Raw genomic sequence first — 2,090 nt, 5'->3', positions numbered from 1 at the left:
CCCCAAGATTATGGCCCTGTGGTGTATGGCCCTTTAAAAACTGCATGTGGGCATATTGGGACTTTTTGGAACAATGCCCCTTTAAGACTGTGTCCCCAGACCTTTAAAATACTGTGTATTTTTAAACAAATGGAGGTTTTTTAATTACCTCCAATGGCCATGAGAGGATAAGCTGACCTGCCAACGTCAAGGCAGACCCACCTAGGTGGGTCCTAACTTTAACCATTCACCATGCTTCCTTGAACTTCTGGCAAAGATCTCTAATGAGACAGAAAGGGGTATTTCTTGGTCTGCCTTGATGTTGGCAGATGGGCTTATCCTCTCATGGCCATTGGGGGTAACTAAAAAACCTCCATTTGTTTAAAAATACATAGGGATTAAGGAGAGAGCACAGGTAACTTGTTTTTCTTTGGTTTTTACAATATATTGGGGCTGATGTGTACTGTAGTCTTTGCTGCCGCCCAGTGAAGGGAGTGAGCGCAGGACTTATCTTTCTGCATTTGTATCCATTTTTTGTATCACTCAACCTTGTTACAATGCAGCTGCCCATCCCATGTGTTCCCTGTTAAGGGTTAATAATATATAGGGGTGTATATAAAAAATACTCCTTTCTGTCTCATTAGAGATCTTTGCCAGAAGCTCAAGGAAGCAAGGTGAATGGTTAGAGTTAGGACCCACCTTGGGGGGAGGACTGCCTTGACGTTGGCAGGTGGGCTTATCCACCTGTATCTGGTTTCTGGTGTCATCTGGGCAGTTCCGACCGAGCAAATGTTCCAGGCCGTAGAACGCTGGCGTGAGGTAGGCCCCAGCTCTGCGCTTCGGCTTAGCCTGTTTTGGGTATGCACCGGAAGGGCATCAGGTGGTGCAGTAGTGGTTCCCCCCTTCTTGTTCTTTTTAGATGTACTGGAGACCTATTCTACGAGCAAATATGCCACATCTGCCCTAGGAGAAAATTCTGGACTGTGTCCTTCTGGACGTGTTTCAGAATTTTACACATTAATTGTTGATTGATTGTTAAGGTGATTTACACTCTTTAAATAGGGTAGGTTGCACTAGGGTGATAGCTTGACAAAGGCCACTGCGTAGACCGAATCGTTGCTCTTTCTGCTGTAATAAAATCTGCTTTTGAGAGATCCTGAGTGCCTAGACCTGATTTACTCCTTATTGACACAATTATAGCAAACATTATATGGAGAGAAGGAGAGATGTCATGTCTCCCATAGAATTTGCAAAAGGACCTCTTTGCCCAGTAAATGGTGAGATATTCATTAATGCTTCTAAAAAACAAAAAAAATATCTTGATATGATGGGATATGTCCAAAGCACACAGGAGAAACAAACAACCCAACTCAGCAGACACCAATAGCAAATATCTTTTGGAGAAATATCACCCATAGATTTTTCAAAAGGAGCTGTTTGCCCAATAAATAGTAAAATGTAGATTAATGCTTCTTAAACAAACAGACATACTCTCAATGACATACACGCAATCTCACTGCATTGAAACAGACACGCTCACTGACGGAAATACTCACTGACGGAAATACTCACTGACGGAAATACTCACTGACAGAAATACTCACTGACAGACATACTAAAACACACTCTCAATGGCAGATACCCACTCTCACTGATTTGAAACAAGCACTGACAGACACACATGCTGACAGAAACACTCATTGACAGACACACTGATACACACTCTCACTGATTTGAAACAAGCACTGACAGACACATTCGCTGACAGAAACACTCACTGACAGACACACTGATACACACTCTCAATGACAGACACACAATATCACTGATTTGAAACACTCACTGACAGACAGACACGCTCACTGAGAGACACACACACTGACAGGTACACTCACAGGCAGAGATGCACACCCACACTGGCAGACACACTCACACATTTACGCATTCTTGAATACACACTCAAAAATTCATTTTATTTTTTTAATTTCAGTGAAAGGAAATCAACGCAATTCCAACAAACGGCCACTAGATGGCGACGCTGAGCTTCCCTTGGCAATCGCCCCAGAATCAATAGCTTGCAACGTCCATATATAAAACCAGCAGTCTCCACC

The sequence above is a fragment of the Pelobates fuscus genome, chromosome 8 (assembly GCF_036172605.1).
Source record: "Pelobates fuscus isolate aPelFus1 chromosome 8, aPelFus1.pri, whole genome shotgun sequence".
NCBI classification, from domain to species: domain Eukaryota; kingdom Metazoa; phylum Chordata; class Amphibia; order Anura; family Pelobatidae; genus Pelobates; species Pelobates fuscus.
This window is presented reverse-complemented; position numbering follows the sequence as displayed.